The sequence below is a fragment of the Protopterus annectens genome, chromosome 10.part0 (assembly GCF_019279795.1).
Source record: "Protopterus annectens isolate FY-2018-M chromosome 10.part0, PAN1.0, whole genome shotgun sequence".
NCBI classification, from domain to species: domain Eukaryota; kingdom Metazoa; phylum Chordata; order Ceratodontiformes; family Protopteridae; genus Protopterus; species Protopterus annectens.
The window spans coordinates 713,390,928-713,412,803 of record NC_056744.1 but is presented as its reverse complement, the minus strand read 5'-3'; the positions used below and the strand labels follow the sequence as shown (position 1 = coordinate 713,412,803).

Here is a 21,876-nt window from a genome sequence, read left to right as displayed (position 1 = left end):
TTTCCCACTTAACCAGAGCCAATATGGAAGCACCCAATCTTGTTTAGCAGTAAACAAGATCTGGGGAGCTTTCCTAGGGCATGATGGGATAGGGATACAGCCACGAGCTAATGGAAGACCCCAAGCTTTTGAATAAGGCCGAGTCGGAACCGAGGATCGGTTCTGAACTCAACCAGTAAAGAATGAAGGCGAGATAGGACAACATCACATCCTGTTCTTCTCTTAGTCAAATGTATATAGCTAATCTACGTTACATATTTTACCTTATTTTTGCCAAATGGGCTAATTGCACTATTACTCACAGTGTATAAACAATCTTTTATATTACCTTATTAATAACTCTGATTGCTGTTGGTCTTCCATGTAAATACCTTTTTACCATTATCAGCTTAATCTTATATTTGTATATGTTTTATTATATTTTATTATGTCTGGAGCATTTCTCCTCAGGTGTCTGCTGATAAGGGCTTCTTGCTCAGTCAGACTAACCCGGTTAAAAATGCCAAATAAATGACACTGCTGGTTTACTGTTCTTTTTAATACCTCACACTCATAGCAAGCATGGAAATATACCTACCTTTAAAATGGGCAGAATGTCTCTATTGACAAGAATGTGTGCGCTATCCTCTCAGCATTACATGATGGTCATATTTACATATTTCCTGTTTCTTATCATCATGCAGAGAGAGAGGTCTGCAGTTTTGATTTTCAATTCTGTGAACTAAGTTTATGTAACTAATTATTCAACACTGCTGTAAAACATTATTTTACAACAAGGTTGTAAAATGACTTGTTAAGACATAATTGCATGACAGATAGTTTATGATGTGAACATTTTAAAATTGAGACAGAGAAATTTTGATGTGAAAAAAGTTAATAAATGGTTAACGTATTGGGTATTCACTCAACTTAAAGGTTTACCAAAAATGCTTTAAGTCCATCTTTATTTTATTAATAAAAAAAATCTAGTTATGTATTTTACTTACCATGACTTTAGAAACAGAACCTAATGTTTGATGAATGTATGAACTGAGAACCAAGTTGCTGGTTCTAATACAGAAGTAGAGTCTACCTTTTTCCAGAAAATCCCAGATGTGGCAAATGCTCTGTTAGAATGAGCCTTGCCATTCTGAGGCAAATGTCTGCCATGGTTGGAACAACAAATCTGAAAGGAATGGGAAAACGATGTAAAGATAGCTTGCTTAGATATTGGCAGTTCTTGTTCTTACTTTCATAAAAAAAAAAAAAAAAGAAGTTGAATTATCTTTCCTGACCTTCATCTGGAAACTTGAGTGTGAACATCCAGGCAATGAACAATCCTTTCACCTTTGGTTTGAGAGTCAGGACAGAAAACAAGAACCTGGACAGTGTGATTAAAAGTAAATTCAGAGACAACTTTAGGTATAAAGGAACACTTGTTCCAAGGCTCATCTTATCCATGTGCAAGAGATAAAGGGGCTGAACAAACATAAGGACCTGTAATTCAAAAAACTGTATAGTCGAGGGATTAAGGCTACCAACAGGGTAGTCTTGCAAGTTCTAACTTTAGAGAAGAGATGGCTGCAGGTTCATATGGTAGAAGGGTTAACATTTCTAAAACAAGAAGGATCCACTTTTTCTTGGTGATCTGATATACAAAAAACCCCTTTAGAAATAGTTTGACATAGACACAGATGAAAAAAGGGGGATGCAGCAGTAGACATGTTAAAATGGCTATGAGGTGTGCCTTTACTGAAGTGTACACAAGGCCAGAATTAAACAATTCACAAAGGTACTGGAGAAGGGACAGCTGTGTAAGCAAACTTACCATAAAAGTAACTGTTCAAAAAATCACTGCTACAGCAGCCTATGTGATGAGTTGTATACTGCTAAGGATGTTAACAGCTGTCCGGCTTCCAGAGCCTCAGGGCACCTTCCACACATCCAAACTGTTAGTCAGCTTAGTTTGAGCTGACTACAAGACATCGTTAAGTGCAAAGCCCTTCAGAGCTTTCATGCCAACTGAAAGAGGGAGGCTGGACATTGTTAGGAGCAACCAAAATATGAATGTCCACACCCTGGTATAAAAAACACACTAAATAACAAGGGGTGTGGAGGGAGGGAGTGAGCAGCTACTGCACGGGTGATCATTTGACCATCTATTATGGTAAGTTTACTTACAAAACTGCTCTACGTTCTTCCAATTGATCACTACTGCAGCAGGCTTAGAACAACTGGGAGGTGGAAGGAGAAGGGTACAGCAGCCCTTGGAGAATAGCCCTAGCAAAGCCTGACTGAGACTTGGAGGAGGAGTCTAACTTGCATCAATTTGCAAAACTATGTACAGAGAACCACGTTGCTGTTTCTAGAATATTTGAGTCTAATCCTTTCCAAAGGTTTTTCTTCAAAAGATGGAAAAGTGGCTATAATGGTCCTCATATTCTGAAATGATGCAAGCATAAACATTTAACATATGAGCGTGCCAATTAAGAATTCTAAAAATATATGTAGCATAGGTTTAGACTTTTTACCCAGATCTATCAAAGGGTTCCCCATCCTTACCAGAGGGAGAGGGATTATAATTTACCAGATGTTTAACAGCAGCAGAGCTTAAATGAACCACTGCATGGTCAGGTCTGGGATTAGATAAACATTTGTAAGACTGAGGAACTTCATACAATTTCCTGCTTCCTTAGGGACAGCTGGATGGCTGTCAGGAAAGTTGCAGGCTGTGATAAAAACATGTTTCAAATTTGGATGAGGGGGAACAAGAGCAGGTGTAGGAAATTCCAGTTGCAATAAGTCATAATACTTTTTTTCAGGGACAGTGAGATATCATTAGGTTCCCACAGAAATAATTGGCTCATTCTGGATATGGTTTCAGGAAAAGAAAATTCTTCTAATGGACTATGAGAAGAAACTCTCTCCTCAGAATCAGACACTTGAGGAGAGAAAGCAGAAGGTCTTTCCTCATAATCATTTTCCTGTTAAATATAATGTGAATCTTCAGAAATTTTTTTTTTTTACCATTGATGTCAGAATTAGGAGGGTCAAAAGCATGAACTAACCTTGGAGATAAGCCCAAAAACCAACTCTGGTTTAAAGTAACAGAGACAGGGGAAGATAAAGGTTTAACTTTCTACTTCTTTTGACATTAGCCTCTTTAGAAGCAGAAAGACTCCTGTTAAGCATATCACTCTTGTGTACAGACATCACAGTCCATCTAGGCAGTGAGGCATTCCTTGCTCCTCCTTCTGAGACTGACAAGAGTGGTTGCCATTTGCCTGCCAAGGGCACTCCATTAGTCAGAGAGGACATGTCTAACCCCCAAGTCTATGGAAGCTGAATGGTCTACACCAGATGGAGCCAAGACAAAAGATGAGTGGCCTCAGGAAACAAAAGTAGTAAAAGCAGAGTCACAAATCTGTGGCTAAGGGGAATCTGTAACCTGTTGAAGGGACAAAGGCTGGCTAGAAATTTTCAGTTTTTGTAGCTGGAATAAGAAAGCACCAATAATCTGGTATGTTGTTCCATGGAGAAATGATGCCTAAAGCCTAGGTAAGGCTGACAGCAATAGTTGCTAAAACAGGTAAGTAATAAAGCATTTTTCCACCAATAACACAGTGAAAGGCACTGTAAACACCCCAGCTCCCAAAAGTAATTTAACACAAATAGTAAGAAGAAAAAAAGAGAAAAAAGTTTTAACAATGGTTTTTCACACAAGTAAAACAGAGGGTAAACATTGGGGCCTGCTGCAGTGAGTAACAAGGAGACTGAATGGCTGAAAAAAAAGAGACTTGTATATTGTAACATCAGAGATGCCCATTTCCCTGAATATTCCACTTTCTCAGAGGTTTGGCAAACTGAGAATTTATATACACAAGTTCAGATGGGTGGCAGGGGGCTTGCTGCCCTGCAAGAAAGAAGTTTAAAGGAGAGGAGCAATGTTTGGGATACACTTTTCTCCTGTAGTTTAGATCTTTTTTTTTTGGCTTGTTGGTATCTGGCATTGCACTTCACAATAAAAGCGACTGAAAGTCACATGATTGTCAATTAAAGCACTTTGTTCCTATATTAATTTAATTAATTTTACAGAAAAAGTTAATTTTGCTGATAAAAATATTAATGTGGAAGTCCCCCCCCCCCCCCCGAAGGGAACTTATCCGCCCAGCAATGGAGAACCATCAGCTGACTGTCGATTCTCGAAAGCCCACAATGGGAGTGCTCTTTGGTGGCAGTAAAGCTATGAATTAATTGCTGCTCAAATCACTGATTTTCTTATTGATTTTATATATATATATATATATAATATATATATATATATATATATATATATATAGATATAGATATATATATATATATATATATCTATGGGATCCATCAATCTGTTTGAAGTTTCACTAGTTTGAACCCCACATCACAGAGTCCACTTGTTCGAAGTAGTGAAACTTTGAACATTGACTTCGGCAGTCACACTACAGTGCGGAATGGGAATATTCCCTTTTTCCCCGCTGTAGTGCAATTTCAGAGTTGGTATATTTGAGTGGGGGGGTGTGGTGGACTTTCGCTGAAGTGTAGGGTCTACTGCTCTATTTCGAAATATATTTTCGATGTAGAGCAGTAGACCCATATATATATATATATATATATATATATATATATATATATATATATAAAATGTATATACACACATGCACACATACATATTATATGCATGAAATATTTGGGTGTGACAAATGGCAAAATCAGAAGTCGTGTACCAGTGTGTTGAGGTATTCAACCTACAGTGCAAGATATTTCATGTGTCACACAGAACAGACTCCCATACATTCTGTTTATCAGTTTTTTTCAGATAGTTATCATAGGTTTATATAAATGGACTCATGAGTAGTTATCTGCTGTAGTTCATGAGAAATATATTACAGTCCTTTTTTTACATGGAAGTTCATATATTTGCTGTATTTTAGTAATTTACATACATTTTTGTCAGGACTTTCTAGTTTTACAGTTTAAGTTTGTTTTAGTAAATTTTAATTGGTTTGGTCAGCTAGATTAAAGTCATTTTTTGCCAGTAATGCTGTTTAGTTTTGTTTTTTGACTGGTTAAGTTGCAGTCAGTAATTTTTTTTCTACTTTTTTTTTCATTCTAACAATAGACTTCATTTCTAAGGGGTTGATTTAGGTGGACGCCATTTTTAAACTTTGTATTGCACAGTAAAGGCATCCTTTATTTAATTTTAGTACTTTTAAATTAAAATAAATGTAAGTTTGCATTTAAGGGTTGTTTTGGGGGTATTAGTGTCTCATTTTTATGTATGCACAGTATACATTTACTTTTCTTTTTTCACTGTAGTGAAGATGAAATATGGCCAGTGTCTGTTTACTTCATTTAAGAGAAAGAGTAGATTCTGGATGACTGGGTTGACTTAGGTATGCTACAATGTTTGAGGATATCAGTGTTCATAGGCGGTTACTAGGCTATTGACCCGAGGGTCGTTTTAAGCCTATCCTATTACGTCCATTATATTTCAAGAGAAAAAGTCTAGGCAGTGCCTAAGATTATTATTAGTAATGACTGCCCATGTACAAGAGGGATGTGGGGGTTATTTGTGGCAAGAATTTGGGGTTTCCCATCCATTCATCCAGGCTCCTTTTGAACAGAGTCATAGAGGTGCTCTGCTTAACATAAATTGGCAGCCTATTTCAGAGAAATGGCAACTTTTGTGAGATGAATTTCTCTCTCCAGCATGTCCTACTTAAATCGCAAGCCAGATTTAGATCACTGGAGCAGGTAATACCAGTCCCATTTGACTTACGGATGTGCAGCAACCTCATCAGGTTGGGGTCAGAGATTGCTCTGTAAGTCAGGCACGTCTCCCCTAAGAAGCCTATATGCTACTGAGTAAAGTGACAAAGACTTCAGTCTGTCTGTGTAAGGCATGTGCTGAAGACTCTGGATCTTCTTAGTTAAAAATCTCTGTGGTCTCTCCAGCTGCTGGTGCCTGGTACTGTCACACCAAAGGGAGTGTTATACTCCATCATGGGCCTGATAAGGGATGGGTACAGGGGGAGTTATAACCTCTTCTGCTCTTGAGGCTATGTCTTTGCTAATCAAATGTGCAATGTAGAATGCCTCTCTTACTACAGTGGACACATGGTGGTCAAAGTTTAGGTCACAGTCTACTCGTGTGCCCAAATCCCTCACTACAGCATTCGTACTTAAGGTACTGCTGTTTATTTGATAGTTAGTAGAGACATCGCTTTTACCAAAGCAATTAATGATGCATTTTTTTGCATTTAGTTTGAGTCCATGGCTTTGACACCAATAGTTGGTCTGTGTAAGGCCCTCTTGGAGTACATAGACACCATTTGGGGAATCAACGATCATGCCAAGATTGCAATCGTCAGCAAACTTGGTCGGCCACAGACCCATGGTTTTGGCCTGAACTTCAGAAAAATAAACACCAACAAAAGGGGGCCCAGTACTGACCCTTGTAGAACCCCACTGATGACAGGTCTGCTGGTTGAGGTGGAGTCACCTACTTAGATAACATGTGTACAGTTAGTGAGTCAATTGGTGACCCACCTAACAACAAACGGATTGGTATTTAGGTTAGTGAGTTTGTCAATGTCGAATGGGGACTATGTCAAAGGCCTTCGCCAAGTCCAGATATGCTGTGTGCACAGCTTTGCCCTCATCAATGGCCCTGGTTACATTTTTGAAAGTCTACTAGTTTTACCAGGTATGATCAACCTTTTACAAAGCCAAACTGGGTTGGATCAAGGGTTTGGAGGTCACCTATATCTTTATTTATGAGGTCCATGATGATACATTCCAAGGCCTTGCAGATAAGGCTAGTCAGGCTTATGGGTCTACAATTCCCCGAATCTGTTGCTAAGCCACCCTTGTTGCTGAGGATAATGGTTATGGTTTTCCATTCAACTGGGACAAATCCTGTACTCAGGTTGTGGTTAAATAGGGTGCCTAAGGGTGTTGCTAATTCTTGTTTTAATTTGTTTAGAATGCAGCCTGGGATGCCATCAGAACCCATAGAGGCTGTGTTTTTTGCCTTAGACAGAGCTTTGATGACCTGTTCTTTAGATATACAAGGCAGGGGAGCTGTTGAGGTGTGATGTGTTTGGAGGTGATAAATGGGAGAAATTTTCGCCAAACTTGTCTGGTAGCAGGTTAGCAATTTCTGCATTATCAGTGTGTGTGAGATATCATTTGTCACTGGTTCAGCACACGTCTGGGTCCTACCTTTTATGCAATGGATGTAGAACAAAGCCCTATTGTTATCCTTAGCTGTGTTTGCTAAATTTTTCATGAAGTTGCCCTTGAGGATTTTATAAGTTCTTTTACTTGTTTATTTAGGTTTTGGAGGGTACTTTTCCAGTGCTGGGACCTCCCTTCGATATTCTTAGACAACAGCTTCTTATGCTTGTTGTATAGTTTATTTATGAGAGATGTCCACCAAGGTAGCTTGATTTTCTTGAGACTCTTACTTTCGTCCTATTTGGCACAGCTGAGTCTATACATTTGTACAAGCCTTTAGTATAGTTGCCAAGATATTCTATGGGGACTGGGACTTGGAAATCATTTATGCCAACCTAACCTCTAGGAGGGTACAGTTGGCTTTGGTGAAGTTTTTTTTAATCTGACATCACTTCTAATGGACTCTGGAGTTATTGCTACTTCAAAAGTGACCGACTTGTGATCAGATTTTACTAATGAGGGTCCCGCATGTATGGTAGCGTAATTGTCTCTCATGTTGGTAAGAACCAGGTCAGGTATATTTGAACTCCTTGTAGGATTTTGTAAAATTTGTTCTAGGGCAACTGAGTTAACAAAGTCAAGGAACGATTTTGCAAGTAAACTGGGGCTCATACAGGTTTCCCAGTTGATGGTAGGATAGTTAAAATCCCCCATGACAAGATTGTTAGGTTGCATTTTGATTGACTCAAGTAAAGCCAAATAAGCCGCATGAGCATACTGGTTCATGGAGGGGGACCTGTAACAAGCAATGACCTGAAGGGGATTCTTACCCATGGTAATCTGAACTTGGAGTAGCTTCACAGAGTTATCTTGTCTAACCAGTCTGAAGGAGTATTTATCTTTAATGTACATAGATACTTTTCCACCTTTTGGTACTCACACTTTCATTCTGTGGTCTGTAGGTGGTGAAGGCATTGTAGCCTTGCAAGGCTGAGCTACTCTCTGTGGATTTGAACCAGGTTTCTGTGACTGCAAAAATGTCTACATTATACAAGGAAAGGAACGGTTCCAAAGAGTGCAGCTTTTGGTTTACACTCCTAGCATTCAGTAGCATAACCCTTATTTTATTTGTGCTGGATATTCTCACATTTGAAGTTTTGTTTTTGAGACTTTGCCTAAAAAAGGCACTAAGGGAGAGGCAAGAGCCTTTTCCAGTGGCCAAAAGCCCAGAGGTGCCAGGTGCAGACCGTCTCTGGCAAATAGTGAGATCTATCAACCATGTCATCCAAAGCTGACAGAAACTGGATCCCCTTTGAATGACACAAAAAAAACTAAGCCAATTATTTAACTCAATCATTTTTTGTTTATACTGCTGCATCATTCTAGGTGATGGTAGTATGCTGATCAAGGCTAGGGACATACCTGCCTGGGACACTTACTCAGAGAGCTTAATTGTGTCTCTTTTCATATAGTCTAGTGAGGTACATCTCAGGTCATTCACTCCAACATGAACTATGACAGAGTCATAACGGTACTTGTTGCTGAAAGACTTGAGTGCCTCTGTGATCTGATGAATCCTGGCACCGGACAGGCAGTTGACTGCGACTTTCTCCTCATCTAACCTGGTGAGTAGGACTATCTGTGTGTCTCACTATTGAGTCTCCAATGACTAGAAAATTTGTTTTTTTGAGTGTTATGCCTTACAGGCTTGGTAGGTGAGACACTGGTGTTGCTGTGCGTCGTGGGTGCTGTGGGAACTGTGCTAATTGTAGCAGTCTTGTGTTTTGGAAGTCTGTGGTGTCTCAGTAGGTTTTTTGAGAGAACCTCCGCTTATGCTGATTTTTGTGTTGGATGCATACTTTGTGTATGAGTAATGGTACTATGTGTACGTGTACTGGTGAATGGGTTGACAACCTCTTCTGTATTACTGTTTTGAGTGGAAACAGAGCATGGATTCAAGATTCTTGGTGTAGCTATATCTCTCGCACTCTGTACTAGATTAAGTTATTAGTAGGGGGCTGTCGGTGTACATGAAGCAGTTGCTACACTGCCTCAGGAGACCCAAGTCAACAAGGTTGGCAGGAGAAACAAGGGTGGTCCAACTGTCCATAATGCTAGGTTGAAGTGTTGCTAAAGTGGGGGCTTTTCAGGATCGATCAAGGAGGAGATCAGTGGATGGATATTTCTGGTTGTTTTTTTTTGTTTGTTTTTTTTTTATTGGTAATTTAACAGGTTTCAGCTCACTAGCAGTATTTCTTTGACTGGGAAAGTACTATGGATGAGGGCTACATGAATGTGCTATAGCTGTAACTAAGGGAAAAACTATTGAACTAATCTGTCTAGCTATGGCGCACAATTGTACGTCAGTGCGTCATAGCCGCAAGCTTAATGAATAACCATGCAATCACATCCCTGGTGCTAAACAACACTTAAGTAGCAGCTACATTCTAAATGAAGCACAATGACTGAAACCTGAGGTTTGATGAAGTATATGTTCTAAAAGAGGACAACAAAGAGAGAGAGTAAAAATGAATTAGTTTTAATATCACTGCTTTCTAGTATAATGGAATTTGCTCAAATAATGAGCTAATATAAATCAAAAACATAAACTGGGCAACTGCATCTGTCAAAATTCATTGTCAGCAATGGAAGAAATGTAATATCAGGAAAAAAAATGAACGCATGTATGGAAATAGTAAATATTTTCTTCATAAAATAGTCCTGGCACATACCATGATATACAAATGAAACTGTGAAGGGACATGTACACATGAGCAGCTTACTAGCAAAAACAAAAAAAAAAATTAAATGAGCAGCAACACATTGTTTTAGGTACCTTTTCTGTAGAAGCTTGAAGACTGACAGAACTTGATTCATCTGCAGAACTTTCACCTTCATCTTCAAACAAACGACGGCAACATACTAAAGTAAATGGAGGAGGAACTTCTTTAAGAAATGACACAGCTTCTCGTCGAGATTTTCCATACAGCTGTACTCCATTCACCTAAAACAGGAAACAAATACTTAACCGCAACACAAAGAAGTCATGTCATTGCAGTGCTGCTCTGCAAGTTCATTAGGGTACACAGACTGCGATGTTTCACTGCTTCTCATCAAAAAAGTCTGCATTAATCCAAATTCTAACTGTACAGACACGCTTACCAGAAATCCTGGATCGTGAAATGTTACAAGAAACATCAAAGTATAACCACCATCACTGACATCTTGTCTGCAAACTATTTCATTCTTCTAACAGCACACCAGATCTTCCTACTACATGTTTGAAACATGAACTGCCTATATCTTTTCCCTTGTGGCACAGAGAGATTAACCACCCACATATCTGAAAATTCCTACATTATACAGATTTTGCAGCTAAGCTATAAAAGTATTTCACTCGCATACTTACTGATTAAGATGAATTTTCGAATCTCCTTAGGTAAAACCACTATAAGTTTTTTTTTTTTTTATTTTTTGCAATCTAAAGTACAAGTGACCTGAATGACAGGCTGTATGGGGCTTGCTGCACCACAATATTTCCTTGGACATGTGCACCTGTATTACACCTGTGGTGACAGCGGAGTTAATCATGCATGCTGGTGCCTCAGGATGAAAGTTAACATCTTAAGTGAAATAATAATATGCTGCTACATTTTTACCTGCCTAGATCAGAAAACAGGATTCGCAGCATAAGCAAAATGGATGACTGCTTCTAAAATTACGAAAAGAATATTAGGAAGAGTATGTTTACCTAAAACTAAGCGGGTATTAAAGCTCTTAGCTTGTTGATCCAAAATGTTTTATGGGCGAGTATGACTCGCAAGAAACCATAATATGTACAGTAAATCTAATGCCTAAATAATTAAAATAAATAACTGATCTTCACCCACGGACACAAAAATGGTGCAGTAATCAAATTCATTAATGTGAAGCACAGCAGTACAAATGAAAATAAAAATATAACAGCCAGCTGATGAAGAAACACATCCAAATGTAATATTTAGGAAGAAATGGTATGTAACAGCATGCATTCATAAAGGCACCAGCAGAAGATGCCAAAAAGGAGATGACGACAAACTCTGCATGAGTGAAAAATATGAAGATGGCAGGAGATAGCAGGATAGACAGGATGCAAAAATATGGCAAGCAAGAAGAGGACAACTACAAGTAGTAATAAACAGAAATGATCATTTAACTAAAAAAGGAGATGATCGACATTTTTTCTGGCTAGCATACTGCCATTTTAGTTGTTATAAGAATAAAGCAAATTTGTTACAGCTAACACGGGAGAAGAAAATTGCAATGCAGTCATATAAAGAATAAGGTCACATGAAAGCAGCCAAACAGACTCAGCTAGCAATAATGATAACATCTACTGAAAAACAAAGGTGCAGTCATGCCATATATGCAACTACCAACTGTTTATTCCTCCTCTTCATTTTTGAGGTTCCTTTGGAAAAGTCCTGGAGTCCCCCATTCTTCATTGTTTCTAAGGAACTATTTCTTCATCTGTTCTAGGATACAGATCTGCTGAAGACTAACTATCATAAGGTAACTCAGGGTTATGCCAACTTGTGGGACACTCATTGACAAAACTAGTTAAAGGATGCTTCCTCACCTTTTCCTCCAAGGTAGTCATGAAAGTAACATGGTGATCCAAAGTCTACAGGAGCTGTTTAACACTCCCAAAATGAAGCTGTAATACCACCTAGTCTTCCATGTACCAAAGCATGGTAAGAATAACAATGTGTTGTTCCTTCCAGGAGGACCTACCACACTTCTCCTCCTCGTTCTAACCCTACGCTGTTGGTGGGGCTCGGAGTAGTACATCTACCATTTGTTCATGAACAGAAGGGGTAACATATAAGTCTATGGCATGGAATGATAAAGAAATCAGACATAGCAACAGCAATAAGAAACTGACCAGCCATTCCTGCAGAAACACACACACAAAATATTTTTTAATGAGCTACTGTCCTGCTGTGATCCATACACGTCACTGGATTCCAGTCACTGCAAAGTATCTGCAAGAAAATATGTATAACATGCACAGAAAATACAAAAGCAAGCTGTAAAACCACAATGGGAAGGTAAAAAATAACATTACACCTACTACTGCTACTACTACAACCCCAGATACAGATACATTGTATATTATGCAATCATACAGACAAATACCAGAGTGATACATACATGTGAACACATTTTCTGTAATTGTGAAACACTGCAAAGACACCACAATATACCTGTACACAAGAAGTACTGTGAACAGCATACATGCACAGATAAAATGGTTAATGTAATATATACACTTCAGTAACAGTGTGCTGCTCATATGATGCATGGCATATTGGATAGTCTCAACTATATAATAAAGCAGTACCTAAAGCATAAATGCAAATCAAGGGCCAATGCTACTCTAATGCATAGGGCCACAGAGCAACTGCTCCACAGATTAGTATCGGAGAAAGAAAAATGTTTACTTATGTGAGGGTCAGTTCTTCACAGCTCAATTGTTCAAAAAGCTGAATGCTTGTCTAATAAGTGTGGAAACATGAACACATAGACTGTGTCTATAAACATACCTTCTGTAAGTTTATGAAACGTTGGAGGTAATATATTTATTCGTCTGGGGATGTGGGGTCAGAGCCCTAACACTGGAGGGTAACTGGAGGAGCTGTCCCTGCAAAAAAGCACTTTTTTAAAACCACTGTTGACTATGAGTATTCCTTGACTGAAGCAATTGACAGTTTTAGCAGTATTTGAACAGTTTGTGTAATAATGTAGATCTGGGAAGAGTAGATAATGTGTTACAGTCATCAGCAAAATGATGCGTTTGTTCATCCAAGTGCTATGTATATGTACTCATACCAATTGCAAATGTTTATCCATTTCTGGGATCACATAATACAAGGACACAGCAAATGATAACACAATATCTAAGTATTAGTAAACAATCCCTCAGAGTACAGATTAAGCAATACAGCTGATAAGCTTCAAATATTTAAGGTAGCAGTAACACAATAACATACTATAAAAATAACAGACGATGTTGGTGTGGTATATTGAAAATTTACCCACTGTTTGTGTGGTTTAATCACGAGGGTGAAGCCCGAGTGATTAAATAAAGCCAACTGTGGGAAAATTTCAATATACCACAACCACAGAGTCGGTTATTGCTATTATATAATGACATTATTTACGAAAAAATACTTATTTTTCTGAAATAATGCCTTTGTATAATGGCGCATTACTGTTCTTCCACAGCTGGTGGTATACTGCTTCCTTGTGTTGATGTACTACGCATGCATATGGGACTTGTGTTCACACACATACCCAGTACATCAATGCTTTGAAATGGAAGCAATGGAGAAAAGAAAGTCTCCGTTTCTCCGTTGCTCTATTTTTGTTTTTTTTTTTTTGTTTTTTTAAATTAAAAAAAAAACTTTAGGGCAGTTTAGGCATAGGAGAGAGACAGCATGGAAGAAATACTAGGGATATCAGGTACATGTCTTTAATTTTAAATAACGTACCTGATTTCCTTAGTATTTTGTCCAAGCTGCCTCTCTGGTATGTCTGGAGTCGGGGTTAAAATTTTATTTTTTATGTTTTAATAAATAAAAATAAAATGTAAACATTATACCAACGGAAAGAAGTCTGGGTGACCGGACCTTTTTCTGTTGTTATATTGTGGCATTTACAACAGGCACGCTGGTTGGGCTGGCCAATCAGCGTACTCGTTTTTGAAAGCTAATAGCCTGTCATTGTAGAACTGGTATATAAGAATGCACCAGAATATGTAAACTAAAGGATTAATGGCAGGTAGACTTCTAATTTAATTTTCACATAAACTAAATTGATTCAAAGGATGCCAAATGTAAGTAAGTGGTTCAGCCGGTGTCACACAGCCAGACAAACACACACAGTGAGGAGTCCCACTGACACTCTCATGGAATACTGGATGCTTTACAAGTAATCAAACTGTGTACTTGAACCGTAAGTCTCATTACTGTCTCCTGAAATGCAAGCCTGACAGTGCACGCTTGGGAAATGATTACATCTCCTCAAGATGACAGGCATTTGAATAAGGTGATTAAAGCTACTATATACATGAAAGCCATATACTACTTTTCCTGTTTAGTATGCATGAGGACCTAGCAATAATACAGTGGGCTTGATTAAACAGATTCTGTTTTGGAACTTAACTATAATTCAAAGAATATTTTAAGAAGTATATTCTAAATCAGCTACTGGTTGATAGAACCACAACTACACTTTATAACGATGTCTATCTCCAGTACAAACAAATATGTTCAGTGTGTGCTGTCTGGGATCCAACGTCTCACTGTGAAACAAAATATTAAGTCAATAATACATATCACTGACTATAAAAGAAACACAAAACAAAGCCTTTTTTGCAAGGGACAAATCCTCAAGCATCCCTCACTCCCCTGTATATCTGACTATACTAACTCTGAGATCGCAAAACCTTGGGAAGGAAGAGAAACCGTTTTAGCACCCAGTGTATGCTCTTTGGCTAAAAATGGTCATCAATTATCTGTCGTCAGTGGAATAGTGGGTTAATGCCTTGACTACAGCCCAGGTGACCAAATCTTGGGAAATTGTTCATATAGCTGTTAAAGATGATGGAGAAGTAAGCATGTGTCCATCCTGGGGAGTATGGCAGGCCACAGAATGCCATAAACCTTCAGAGGAGGGATGGCAATGTAAGTCGAGGCCTAATGGCAGGTGTTCAGCTCACTAAGTCACTGCTTAGAGAAAGCATTCCTTAGGGTATGCAGAAGAATGGGGCTTCAATCTTCTAGATACGACTCCAAACTAAGGACATTATAATGCATTTCTGTGGGGCATGCTGACTCAGACTTAATCAATATGCAATATAACCAACAGGCATATGGTGGCTGTATTTTAATATTTTTGGTTATGTATTACTGGCTGATATTTATGTGCCCTACATGTGCCACAGCGCTATCATTAACCTGAGAGACCGAATGTGAAACCCCCTTTTAGAAAGTAATTGCACAGTGACATTGGCATACTTTATGACATAGACCCTAAAAAGGAAGATGCAGAAAATGCTCCCCTTAAAATTTTGAAAACTGCAATTTAAGTCTAGAGTGAGCAATCACTAGTAACACTTTCATTTCTACTGATTATCCGATTATCAAAAGTTATATTTTGAAGCCTGCTATGACAAACCCAGTATAAGCTCCTACACAACTGCAATATTTGGGTAAAGTGTTATGTGCACACCTTGGCCAGTTTGCATCACTGAGTAAGTGTGCTGAGAGTCGCAGCTATCAGCTGTCCACCAATTGAGGATCAACTCCTAACGATGTGGACATCCTACAAAAGGGCCTCACTGAGACAGATGCCTGGTGTCAAAGCCATGGTCACAAGCTCAATGCCAAAAAGTGCACTGTCATCCCCTTTGGTAAAAACTCTGTACCCATGAACTACCACATAGGCGGTAGTCCACTTAACACCGAAAGTGTAATAAGAGAACTTGGGACACAGGTGGACAGTAGTCTCTCCTTTGATAATCACATCGCCACAGTGGTCAGGAAATCCTTCTATGTGGCACACCTCATCACAAAAGGTTTCTCATCCAGAAAAAAAAGAGGTAATTGTTCCCCTCTACTCATAACTTATTAGACCCATTATAGAGTACAACACTCCTTTTGGTATGTACCTCACATGACATGTACAACAACTGGAAAGGCCGCAAAAATACCTCACAAAGAGGATTACTGGCCTCAAACAGATGCCTTACGCAGACAGTCTTAAAAACCCCAGCTTTACTCCGTCGCATATCGCCTACTCAGAGGCGATCTCTGCCTAACGTACAAAGCTGTGTCAAACCCAGAGCTGATGGACATGCTCCACTTAAAGAAATCCCAATCCCTCCGAGCTACACGCTCTAGGGACCCAAAACTTGTCACCACAATAAACAGAACATCCTGGAGGGATAGATTCCTGTCCCAGAGACTTCCCATACTCTGGAACAGACTACCTATGTCAAACAAAGCTCCTTATTAGCACTCTTCAAGAAAAATCTTGATGATTGGATGGGTAATAGAAAATTCACCCCGGGGATCACTTCTGTGGTTCTGCTTGACAGGGGCACAGGAAAATAATTTTCTTGGGTGGCGAAAGCCAGGGTACCTTTTTGGCTAGGCTTGTACAGGCCTTAGGGCCAATAGCCTAGTACCTACCTATGAACCTATGATGAGAATGCACCTGGTGAGCCAGTGCATGACATTAATTCTCATGATCCATGGCTAGATCCCAGTGCTCATACCTGATGGTCAATTCCAAACTGATTTTAGTACAGTCAAGACAAAAACCTGTTACAACATGAGGCCAACTAACATCAACAAAGTATTAGTTTAAGGGTGTGCACACTTCTGCAACCAGCTTATTGTACATTTTTTATTTTTTATATTTTTCCCCCAACAGATTTGTTTCTTTTTCAACTGAATTGTACAGGTTACAGATCACATTAAAGGTGGGGAAAGTTTTGAAATGATTTATTGTGGTCTCATTTTTTTATATCACAAAAACTTGGCATTTTAACAGGGGTGTGTACACTTTTTATATCCAATGTACTTCTCTGAGGTCAAGATTAACATCAAGGGCCCCTAGCAGACCAAGTTTGCAAATTATAGCAAATTAGGTGCAGTTAATGCATTCCCTCCAAGAAAGCCTGACACAGACTAATAACCAGTGTCAAAGTCATGGTCTAAAACCAAATGCCAAAAGGTGCGTCACAATATCTTTCAGAAAAATGGCAACCCCAGCAAACTACTACACTGACAATATATCCCTAAGAAAAGATTCAGCAGTCAGGGATTTGGGAACATTTCTAGAAAATGATTTGGCATTTGACCACCATTTGTCTACTGTAGTGAAGATATCATTCTATGTTTCACAACTTACAAGCATTGGTATGGCATCTAGATAAAAACATGTCTTAATTCTGTTGTACTCTGCCCTCTTTGGTATGTATCTGGCCAGGTATATGTGACAACTAGAGCATCCACAGAGATTACATGGTGTGGAAAGCAAGTCCTATGTGGAACACCTTAAAGCCTTGTCTTTATATTCGGTCTCCTAGAGGCTACTGAGAGGTGGACCTATGGCTGGCCTATAATGAATTCACTGATCCAGCCATAATGAATCTGTTGGACATCTTTAAAAAAGTAGCACCCATATCCAAGGACCTAAACCTTGCCTGCAATATAAACAGGACATGCTGGAGGGACAGGTATGTGTCTCAGAGGCTTCCCCTTCTCTGCAACTGGCTTCCCATCCTTGTGAAAAAGATTTTAGCCCTGCACATATTCAAGCAAAACTTAGAACAGTGGATGGAGAACCATAATTATATGCCTGGTCTGGCACCTATATCTATATTAGAGAGAGAAAGCATTTAAGTGCTCAGCTGCCCATGCCCAAGTATATACCCTCACAAAACCCTTGGGAACCAGTAGCTATCAAATTTTATTGGGAACAATGGCTAGTCTCTTAAGGGCCCCTTGAGTTGATTGCCTAGTATTCTACTATGATACAACCATATCTAATATTCCTTTGGGGAAACATAACTCATACAAACCATTAGTTATGTTCAGATTTTCAATGTAATGAAATTGTGAGGATTACAGTTATAAGGAACGTAAATGTCAAATGTATTTATCCATCACTTTTATCTATGCTTATACACATTAATGACAAGTATAACTGTTAAAACTTCTATGCATATTACTGTACTACATACAGTATAACTTTCATATGCTAGTAATCTGAGATAAACTAGTGCAGTTTGTCTTTGGCTATGGAGAGAGAATCCCAGGAAAGCTACTGTCCCAGACAACATACTGGGCAAGGTGTTAAAAGGCTGTGCTGATCAACTTTGCACAGTGCTCATGGAAATATTTAACACCTCTCTTGCCATGGCAAAAGTACCCTCATGCTACAAGGAAACTACCATCATCCCACTACCCAAGAAAACCAGTCCCTCTAGCCCAAAACGACTACAGGACAGTTGCTCTGACAAACTGTTATGAAATGTTTTGAGCAACTGATCAAAAAGCATCTTTCATCATGCTTACCTCCTGATTTTGACCCTCTGCAGTTTGCGTACAGAGCTAACTGATCCACAGCTGATGCCATATCAGTATCAGTAGCACTACACATCTCCCTTGAGCATTTAGAGGGTAAAGACAACTATGTGAGGATGCTGTTCACAGACTTCAGTTCTGCATTTAGTATGGTGGTACCACTGCAGCTGAGAAAAACGGGCACATTTAGGAATCAGAACATCTCTGTAACTGGATCCTGGACTTCCTGATTGAGACCACAAAGGATGAGTTCAGGTAATTACACATCAAAGTGCATCATGATTATCAATGGGGCTCCACAGGGATGTGTTCTCAGCCCACTGTTATTCGCCATCCTGACCCATGACTGTTATGCTAAGCACACGTCCAATCATATTATCAAGTTTGCTGATGACACCACAGTTGTGAGGCTCATCACAAATGAGGATGAAAGGGCGTACAAAGAGGTGGTGGCATCTCTGATCAGTTGGTGCAAGAGAAACAACCTTGACCTGAATGTAAGCAAGACCAAGAAGATTATCATCAACTTCAGGAAAGGAAGAACAAACCACCCCATGCTCAGGATCAATGGTGAGTGTGTGGAGAGGGTTAAGACTACAAAATTCCAGGGTGTACACATATCAGAGGATCTCTCGTTGTCAGGAAACACCAGACAACTGATCAAGAAAGCACACCAATGCCTCCACTTTTTAAGAAGGATGAAAAAAGCTAAGCTTCCTCCTCATATTCTCTCCACCTTCTATAGAGGTGCAATAGAGAGCATCCTCACCTGCAAGTTCACAGTGTGATTTGGAAGCTGCACAGTTGCAGAAAGGAAGGCACTACAAAGAGTGGTGAGGGTTGCAGAGAAGGTAACAGGTCCCAGTCTTCCATCAATACAACATCTTTACTCTGAAAAAAGGCTCTAAAAGGACACCCAAATAATGCAGAAAACGCATCCTGCACATGGACTGTTTAAGCAACTGTTATCCTGCAGGAGATTCACACTATCCACTGCAGGACAAGATTCAGTAACAGTTTCTACCCTACAGTGATTAGACTTCTGAACTCAGGCACTAGTCCCAAGAGTCTGCACACACAAGCCAATTTTTATTTATTTGTGCAATATATACTTGCATACATTCCAAGTAAGTGCATTATTTATTATATTCATAGTCAGTATATTTAACTCACTTGAGTGCAATATTAGACAAATAAATTAGGCATTTTAATCTGTAGTGTGTTTTGTTTTACTTTAAATAGGGTAGTTAATTTAACTCAGGGGAGGGTATTCTTTTCATATACGAGTGTTGGTAAATGTTTCTGCTCTTCCTTGCATGTATTGGGAGTAGTATTGTATATTCTTTAGTTATGCTTATTCCTCTACTTGTATGTGTTGCTTCACCTTCCTTTGTAATCTCAAGAATTGAGCTGATGCATGAAATTTCGTTTAGTGTGTAGTTCTAAATGACAATAAAAATTTACTTTGACTCATGGCTGAAAAGGGTTTCTGGATTAGCTACACTAACTGTTAACAAAAGAGTGAAAAAATTACATAAGACATACCACAATCAAACTACAGCATTCTAGAAGGCACCCTATCCTTGTCAGTTAAAATTATAAACCAAGGAGCCACATATTTAGGAGACAGACACTAACTTTGTCTCACTTGCTAACTTATCAGACTCACTAGATTCAGCCAGCCGTTGACAGTGCCAAACAGGATAGGCAGTAGTCTAGTAGTAGTGAAAGTGAAGTGGACTGGATACAAACATTCTATTAAAATAAACAAACCACCTGATTCTACTAGTGATCACCTGGACACCTTTACATTTCAATGATAGAAAAATCATTCTCACACAGAGGTTTCTCTGGGCACAAGTAGGAAAAAAAACTGGACCCAAACACAGTGCAGACATTTGGCAACAACAGGTGAGCCCCCCCCCCCTTCCTTATATTTTGCAGTAAACAGTTTTGTGAGTAGTATGAAATATAGTCTAGATAGCACAACTCAACTTTCAGAGTAAAGTACGAGTCACAACCACTAAGGTCTGACAACAGAAAGCACTTATGATACAAACCAAGCAGGGATTATTCGTCAGCATATTAAGACCCATGATCCACTCTGCCACTACAGACAGCTCAAGATTACTTGCAGGAAGAATGTAAAAGAGCACAAAAATGGCTACTTCAAAAGTGAAGAAAACCACAGATGCACAAAAACTTTTCAGATTTCCCAGGTCTTAGCTCTACCCCATCCTTAACCTAATATGCCAGTGACAAAGAAACAGCAGAAATATTCAGTGCTGGTTAACACAACAGTCCTAAACATTACAACTCACACTGACAGTAAGACAACTAGACACACACAGATCTCCTTATATTAAGGAACCGAGTCCTCTACAATTAAGAAAACCCCCTTACAAAAACAAAAGAATTACCGCCCCATAAGCTTAACAAGTCTAGTCTGCAAAGCTATGGAGACGATCATAATGGAGCTCATAAACAAAGATATAGGGGACTTGCAGACATTGGACCCGACCTAGTTTGGCTTCGTCAAGGGCAGATCATGCCTTTTGAACTTGGTCGACTTCTTCGAAACAGTCACCAAGGCCATTGATGAGGGAAAAGCAGTCCATACAGCCTACCTTGACCTTGCAAAGGCCTTCGACACAATACCCCACTCGGGTATTGTAGAAAAACTTACCAGCTTAAATGTAAACCCATATGTCACAAGATGGGTTGCAAACTGGCTTAAGGACAGAACCCACAGGGTTAGAGTTGCTGGCGCTATGTCAGACTCCAAGCCGGTCACAAGCGGTGTCCCACAGGGCTCGGTCCTTGGCCCCCTATTGTTCGGCATCTACTTCTCAAAAGTACAGGCCAACATGGGAGGACTTTGGCTGACAAAGTTTGCAGACGACTGCAAACTGGGCCATAGTGGAAAGTGCATCGGACACGGATATCCTTCAGAAGGGACTCACGGAAACAGATAGCTGGTGCCAGAGCCATGGCCTGAAGTTAAACGCCAACAAATGTATAGTCATACCCTTCGGGAAAAACAAGGTAACCCCAAGCTACCATATAGGTGGCAATCCACTAAGCACAGAAGAGGTTATCAGGGACCTGGGGACCCAGGTTGACAGTGGCCTTTCTTTTGACACTCACGTTGCTAAAGTGGTTAGAAAGACCTTCTACATTGCTCACCTGATCATGAAGGGATTCACATCCAGATCTAGTGAGGTCATTGTTCCCCTGTACTCTTCACTTATCAGACCAATGATCGAGTACAATGCCCCATTCGGGATGTATCGCACCCGACATCTGCAGCAATTGGAGAGACCCCAAAAGTTCCTCACCAAAAGGATAAAGGGACTCCAAAATCTGTCATATGCTGCCAGATTGAAGAAACTCCAGCTCTATTCAGTTGCATACCGTCTGCTCAGAGGTGACATGTGCCTGACATACAAGGCCATGTCCAACCCGGAATTAATGGACATGCTCCACCTCAAAAAATCCAAATCCACCAAAACCACTAGAGCAAGCGACTTAAACCTTAGCACGG

The 21,876-nt window shown here is 39.5% G+C and overlaps 1 protein-coding gene across 1 annotated transcript in view; it reads right to left on the bottom strand.

The window, feature by feature from the left end:
* The window catches only part of PATJ (PATJ crumbs cell polarity complex component), a gene marked incomplete in the record, with an annotated part of 2,990,875 nt that extends 2,980,683 nt beyond the window's left edge, over positions 1-10,192 (bottom strand). The window contains 1 exon segment of the mRNA XM_044085542.1: positions 10,031-10,192.
* Positions 10,193-21,876: the final 11,684 nt, after the last annotated feature.